Source organism: Alligator sinensis, unplaced genomic scaffold (genome assembly GCF_000455745.1).
Source record: "Alligator sinensis unplaced genomic scaffold, ASM45574v1 scaffold887_1, whole genome shotgun sequence".
Classification (NCBI taxonomy): domain Eukaryota; kingdom Metazoa; phylum Chordata; order Crocodylia; family Alligatoridae; genus Alligator; species Alligator sinensis.
The window spans coordinates 578,343-585,845 of NW_005842357.1; the positions used below are offsets into that span (position 1 = coordinate 578,343).

At 41.0% G+C, this 7,503-nt stretch overlaps 1 long non-coding RNA gene across 2 annotated transcripts in view; it reads left to right on the forward strand.

The window, feature by feature from the left end:
* The window catches only part of LOC102382893, a 29,139-nt gene that overhangs the window by 9,955 nt on the left and 11,681 nt on the right, over positions 1-7,503 (forward strand). The window contains exon 3 of one of the 2 annotated variants that reach the window (XR_001358478.1): positions 6,191-6,247. The exons of the other annotated variant lie outside the window; for it this stretch is intronic. This is a non-coding gene — a long non-coding RNA (uncharacterized LOC102382893). Of the gene's footprint in view, positions 1-6,190; positions 6,248-7,503 lie in introns of those variants that run through there. 2 annotated transcript variants of the gene reach the window in all.

Sequence of the window (7,503 nt, forward strand, 5' to 3'; positions counted from 1 at the left end):
GATATTGTTTAAAGCCTCAAGCACAAGCTCTGCAGTGAGGAAAAGAAAGAGGGAGACAGGCATTTTAGTCATAAAGTGGAAGGGACTTTATGCTGGAGAAAAGTCAGAAGAAAGGAAAGAAATTTTAAGGAAAGAACATAAATAAGGGAATGCACACAAGATAGGTATTTGTTACTACAACCGTTCTGTGAAAGGACACTATAGCACAGTAGGTAGATGCTGCTAAATCCTGTGTTCCTGCCAGGGTGGGTTAATGCACAACTCATGCTAAGAGGTAGTGGGCCTGGTTTGCCTTTTGTGTAGGGACCTATTGAATTCATGGTGCAAGTGGGCTGCACGGTGGCTCCTTTAATCTTGCAGGTTCCCCCATGCATCAGCCCCAACCTCTTATTGGTGGTGAGGCCCAGCTGCTCTCCACTTGCTCCTGATCAGTGAGGAGGCAAAAACTGCAATTTTAAATATGGTGCCATTTTTGCCATTCACTACTTGCTCCTGATCAGTGGGGAGGTGAAAACCATGGTTTTAAATATGGGTTGTTTTTCCCTCCTACTGCTGATTGGCCAAGGTTCCCTGGCAGCCCTGCCACTCACTGCTAACTGGGTGGGAGGCAAAAACAGTGCTATATTTAAAATTGTGATTTTTGCCTCCTCGTCAATCAGGAGCAATCAGCAGGCAGAGGGCCTGCAAGATTAAAGGAATCATTGCACAGCCCACTTCTGTCACAAATTCAGGAGGTCCCTACTTATTTGTCTTTGAGTGGGGAGGGAAGAAGATATGCAGGATGCAGAAACATCCCCAATAGATACTATAGATCTGAGATGTCCAAGGTTGCATAAATAAGGTACATCAACACTTTCTGTGAGATCTCCATGAAAAAAAGACTTGAAAGCATCTTTCCTGGGTAAACAGTTGTAGATGAGAGAAGTCTTAACAGTTAAAAGAGAGACAGGACAGACTACTGGGACACAATAAGTAGTGTTAGAGTGATATTGCAGTATGGCACTGTAGAGTGATAGTTCAGGAATTATGAGGTATTACATGAGACAGATAATTGATAATTGTTTCTCTGCTTCACTTGCAGTTTCTGCCCCCTCCAATTTCACAGCTCTACCCACTCTTCTTAACTGTCACTGTTCTTGTTTTCCCTCTCAGACCTGAAGATAAATGCTTTACATTCAGAAGCTTGTCTAACTTTAGCCCAACTCTTCAGTTGGTCCAATAAATATCGCTTCCCAAAAATCTCTGCCTTTGGGAAAAGAGTAAGAAAGAGTAAGAAATGCCAAGGGCTTAATTCCCTTCTTATGTAATGACTAAAGCAGAAAAAATATGAATCCTATACAATATAATTGCTGAAACCTATTTCCAGATCAGTAGTGTAGTATGTTGACAACAGCAGCAGTTGAGAGAGAGAAGGGAAAACCCGCCATTCCTGAATAAAATAAGATGATAATGGAGGCAATAAACTAGAAATGTCAAGAAACCAAATTAGTGTTAACTATTCAATTTAATTCATATAATAACATGGCAATTGGACTGTATCTATCATATTACCATTGTGACTGTACTCAGTCTGTTCCCTTCATCTTGGCACATTTTCCATAAAAGGGAACATTACATGAAATCATTTCCCTGATCTCAAGCGTCTTCTTTCTGCTCTGGCTTTCCTAGTTTGTATACATAGGGTGTGTTCCTTTTCTGTCTATAATCCAGAAATCACATCTACCTATGCTAAATAGGTTATTGCTCTCTGTTCTTTACAATGCAATAAGACAGATTCTGGTATATTAATACTGAATACTGTGGCAATTAATGGTTCCTGTACATATTCCTTTTTTAACACTGAGGCAATTAATGTTTCCTAAACATATTCCTTTTTTGCATAGTTTAGTCATGAGTACTAAAAGGTAAAAGAAGGATTTTCATTAGCCGCAGAAGTCTGCATGTGGGTCATGGTGAGTTCAAAGACAAATAATTTAAAAATCAGAACCTCAGTGGAACACATCAGAGGTAATGCCAAGTAAATCACTATGTCAGTATGACTGATTAAATATTAGCAAAGAATGTGAATTGATCTTAAGAGAAGAAAAATAAGCTTTGCATTTTATTACACTATAAATATTTTTCGTCTTATGTTGCTATTACAGTATTGTTGACCTTGTGATAAAAACACAATGTTTGTCTCAGTAAAGTTTAACAAATTTTAATTTTAAATCCATAAAAGGTGAATCTCAACTAAAAATAATACACAGCTAGCCGGTATTATATAATTCTAATTCAAAACTTTGTACTTCTTTCACATAAATCTAAGAGAATAAATCTTGAAACTCATCCTAAATCTCAAATACAAGCATTGACTTTCATGTGATTAATGTTTGAGCAAAATTGTCATCTTTCAAGTGTAACAAGGAAATCTCCACCAATCTCACTAACTCATATTATGAGGGTCAGTTTAAACAGTGCGTGATTAAGTACTGGGTGTTGGGAACTGCAACAAGAAAAATGAAAACAAAACCAAAACCTTTTATCCATAAGACATGTACATTCAAATATATTAATAAGAATGTTTTTGTATTGCTGAATCTTTTTCAAGGCTGTGAGAAGTTCCTGTTCACTTAGTGAAGAGATGTTTGTAGAGTTTTCATTACGAACTATTCTAAAACATAATATGAACCTAAAAATATACTAGGTTTTATTAAAGGTATCATATTATGACACAGGGGAGCAACACAAAGCGGTCCCAATTATAACTAAAATAAAAGAGCACAAGGCACTGTAGGAACTGATTAGATTTCAAGGAGGAAAGGTAGTGGGGAAAAAAAAAAACAGTAAAATTTGTATTAAAGACTTCCTCCAATACTTTCCCTAAAAACATTTTCTGTTCACTGCATCTGTTTACAAGGGAGATCTAATGGGTAATTTATTTTAAAGATTATTTTGAACTAAATGAATAATTAAATAGAAGAGCCTGACAGGAAAACCCCAAGGGTATGGATCCCACAGGAAGGGAGGTTGAGACAAAGAAACTGGATTTCAGAAGTTGAGCTACAGAAGTTTAACAGGGTTGGAGAAGTTTCCATATAGATTTTTTATGAGTTCCACAGTGAACTAAGAGTCACATGCTGTCTAGAATACTATATGCAATAAAGCCTTTAAAACCAGATTTTCTCATTTAGATGCTTGCTTCAGTGAAGGAGGAAGCAACATGCAGAAAAACAAATAAATGAAGGGCAGTATGGCAAAACCATCAGCTAGCTGGAGTCAAAACTAATTTCACACAATCAAAACAAAAAAGTGAGCTGTGAAGTTCACTTCACTGTCTCTAGTGGGTTATGGAATAGAGAAAATCCCACACAATTTACTGATTCGTTTTGATGCACTGGCTGGGGGAGTAGTTAGCTGATTGCACGATTTTACAATGATTACACACTTAATTTATACAACACAATTTTATTTTAAAAGTCTTTGCTACGTATATAACACTGCTTAGCTTTAAGAAACACCACAAACGTTAAAAACACAATAATTACATATATTAGAAACAATGCTCCAAATGCACTTCCTTCCCAAACAATGCTATAAGAATTAGTGTTACAAAAACAACTACAATTACAACTAAAAGTTAAATTTGAATCGATACTATTATTTTCATAATATACTTACAATCCTAGAATTCCGAGAAGCCAAATACCAAAATATGGTTTCATTCCTCAGTAGTACAATTTAATGGGTTGGCCTCAGTAGTACGGTTCAACGGGCTCGCCTCAGTAGTACGGTTCAATAGGCTGGCCTCAGCAATACGATTCAATGAGCTGGGCTCACCAGTGATAGGACTACGTCCCCTTCCTTCAGTCCCTTTCGGGCGCTCCGCGGCTTCAGCGTAGTATAGTCACCTCCAAATTGGGACAGTAAGTTACAGGTTTTTATTGAGTGAGCTGCCGTCAGTGGGCTCCTCCTACTCAACCTGTCACTACTCCCAAATTTGGGCTTGGATCTTACTCAACAGATTCTTTTGAAATTACCTTTGTTGAGCATTTTAAATTACTCTTGGGGAGACTTCCATATCACTGCAAATGCCCTTTTCTTACCAATTTGGTTAAAAGGCCTTAGTCTTTGATCTCTCGGAATTCAGGATATTTGCTCTCTTTGTAAAAGACTTCTAAAGATACTTTAAGCGAAGTCAGGACATTTTGCACGTAGTTCCAAAAACAATGAGCTAGATAAGGAGATAAATCCTATCTTCTTCCTGAAACTGGCTAATGGGCAACCTTTACAAACATTCAAACTATTTCATTCAATATGACATTCACCTGCATGGAGCTAAAGTAACTATCAGCATGAATACTAAGCATGATGATCTAACAAGTTATGAATCCACCTTACAGTACTTTCAAGTAGTCTGCATTTCCTTATCTTGTTAAGGAGAACATCATGGCAGGCAGCGTCAAAAGCCCTGCTAAAGTCAAGGTATATCACACGCACTGCTCTGCTCTCCCCTCATCCACAGAGCCTGTCACCTTAACATCAAAAAAATCTAGTTGGTCAGACATGACTTGCCCTTGGTGAATCCATGCCAGATGAATCCATGCCAGGCCTGATTATATTGTTCTCCTCTAGTTGCTTCAGCACAGATTCCTTGAGGATGTGCTCCATGACCTTTCCAGGCATCAAAGTTAAGCTGACTGGTCTGTAATTCCCTGGATCCTCCTCCTTTCCTTTTGTTAATGATAGACACTATATTTCCCTTTTTCAGTCACCTGGAACCTTGCCCAACCTTTATGAGCTCTCTAGACATAGGAGTTATAACAGCTAGTCCAGGAAATGGGATAAGTCTCTGTTAAGACCATGCTTAACATGGTCCAGTCTGTGGATGATTTCTTAATTCACAATTTCAACTTGATTTTTAAAGTGTTTTGTTTAAACACAGTTACTTCAAGGTCAGTGACAAACAATGACTCTGAGGGCCAGGGGGATTAAAGTGTTCTGCCATAGGCTTTTGTGTATAGGCAATATGCCAATATATTTATGATAGCCCTTGAAGTCCACTTACTCTGTAGGTGCTGACTCATCCCCCAGTATACCTAAGATGCATCAATGGCATCATCATGTGGACACATGGGAAGGAATCTCTAGAGAAATTCTACCAGGACTTAATAACTTATATCCTTTTGTCAAACTATCTACCATATGAGCCGGGGGGCTTTATAAAGCATTGACCATGGTATTCTTGGATCTAACATAATTATATTCTCTAATAGATTTGCTACTAAAAGAATAAAGGATAATAATACATGAAAGATTGGGTTTTCTCCATTGAAAACATTTAGGTAACATTAATTTCTTAGATATCATTGTGAAACTTTGCAATGGTCACATCACCAATACATTGTATGCAAAACTGACTGGCTGCTACAGCTGCTTCTATGCTGGTTGCTTTCATTCTAATCATACCACTAAATCTACAGCTAAGCTCTATATTACAACCATAGCTGCTCAGATCCCACTGACCAGAACACATACTTTATGAATATGAAGCAGGGATTCTTGCACTTACAATGCAATTCTAAAACTGTAGCCACTCAGTTTAACAGAGCCAGACTTAGACACTGTTCTTGTTGCCCTGTGGGGTCAGGCCAATGTTCAGGATCTCAATGTTGTACTGTTAGACAGGAGGGTGTGGTGTAGAATTGTACAGGCATACATTAAAAAAATAAATTAGGTGCATACACACATACTAGGTGCATACAACCACACACTACCAACTCAGGCGCACACACACATTCAAAATTACCAGGCTAGGCACATACACCTAGTACCAATTCAAGCTCATACATATTATACACACCAAAAATTAGTTTCCAACAATCAGTTCTCAATATCCACACACTCAGTACACATACATGAATTACTAATTCAGGTATATCACACACACACACATATTCACCAGTTCACACACATACCACCCACCTACACATACACACAGGTGAGTTCCAAACTTGGATGGTACGGTGTGGGTATGTGTGTGCTTGAGGTACTTGGGATACCTGGGGGAAGGTTAAAGTGAGAGAGAAAGTTAAAGTGTAGGGAGTGAAAGTTGCCGGAACTGGGATTAGAACCAGTAGACTAGAGAGAAGCTGGCTGAGGAACTGAGGCTTGGGGTTACTTTAGGTTAACTGACACTAATTGATTAAAGGACAATGCCCAAAGCCTGCAGAACAGGGGAGCAATGCTGGAGAAAAGCTGGCACACAGGCTGGGACTGGAGCTGGAGCTGAAAGACAGCCAAAAGGTAGGTGAGGAGAGGGAAACTGGGGCTAAGGGGGAACTGGAGGGGTAAAGGGGGAAGTGGGTGCTGGAGAGGGGCTGCAGGGGAGCTCAGGAAGGTACGGGGGAGGGGATGCTGGTGCTGGGAGCTGGAGAAAGGGCTCCAACTGCTGGGAAAACTGCAAGATAGTGCCGGGAGGGCGGGGCTGGGTTGAGACCCAGAGCTGGGCTGGAGGGTGGTGGGGGAGTCAGGGGCAGGCCATAGGGCTGTGGGGGCCCTGGAAGGCTGTGGGGCAGAGTGGGGCATGCTGAGAAGACTGCAGGTCCTGGAGAGGGGACTCTGGGCAGATCACTAAGCTGCGAGGAGGGGCTCCAGGTGCTAGGAGCCAAAGAAGGGCTCTGGCTGCTGGCAGGGACTGCGGGGGTTCTGGGGGGCAGCTGGAGAGGCTACAGGGACTCATGGCAAGTGCCTGGCCAGGTCAGTGAGCTGGGAGGTGGGGGCTCCAGGGAGCAGAGATGGAAAGCTAGGAACAGAGAGAGATCACAGAGGCAGAAGAACAGAGACAGGAAGTAGGGGAACAGAACGAGAGACAGGAAAGAATGGGGCGGGAGGAGAAGACAGGAAGAGTCTGGAATTGGGTAGAAGGCAAGGGCAGAGAGAGACACACAAACTTACTTGGACTTTAACATGGAATGATGGAACAAGGAATTATCCACAAAGTATATTTTGTTAAGTGTGGACTCAACAGAGACTAGATTCCCATTATCTGACATAGTTTTTATAACCGCTATGTCCCCCAATAGGTAAACTGCTTTGTTTATCCCTTTTGATCACTTCAATCCACTCATCTTTCTCATCGGTGCCCTCTTCTTTCCTCTCCCTTCACCTATCCTTTGAATCTAAATGAATTTACTCCTTTCTATTTAATACCATTGCTCTCTGTGGGCTTGTCCACATGAGCGTGCACGTGCCTTTTGCCCTGCCCCAAACTCCTTTCAGGTTGAGTAACAGGTATGTACGGGAATGAAAATTAGACCCCTGGATATTTAGGGGTCTAAAAAAAGTGAAGTATAAAAAAGCGGGGCCGGAGGCAACTGGAGGCTGGATCCTCCACAGAGATCCTCTGGCTGCCAGAATGTCTCTATGGTTGCCCATCGCCCTGGTGCTGAAACATGCGGCCAGCCAGGCACATGTTTCAACACCAGGGCTCTGGTGCCAGTGAGTAAGGGGGGGGGGGCTGGA